The following is a 324-nucleotide window of genomic DNA, read 5'->3' as shown; positions in this document are numbered from 1 at the left end:
TTAGGACTGTGTATTTGCATTCCTAAGTTAATTTAGGTATATAACAAGGATGAACAAGATTTAGTACGAGGTGAAAAGTTGGGTGGATATCATGCCCGTTTGTCAGAATATAATTGTGGTGCAGATGCCTTTATTTCGGATTTACTAGAATCAAAAATAAATTTGTATATTACACGGTGAATTTAGACTTAGATGTATTTTCACCCTGCCCTTTCTCCTTCTCTCTCAAACCGAACACTCTTTCACATCCAATTCTTGTTCGTTCGAATTACGAGTTTTATCTCGGTTTTATTGAAATTTATATAGTATGTAGTGTACTGAAAG

Source organism: Penaeus monodon, chromosome 15 (genome assembly GCF_015228065.2).
Source record: "Penaeus monodon isolate SGIC_2016 chromosome 15, NSTDA_Pmon_1, whole genome shotgun sequence".
Taxonomy (NCBI): domain Eukaryota; kingdom Metazoa; phylum Arthropoda; class Malacostraca; order Decapoda; family Penaeidae; genus Penaeus; species Penaeus monodon.
This window is presented reverse-complemented; position numbering follows the sequence as displayed.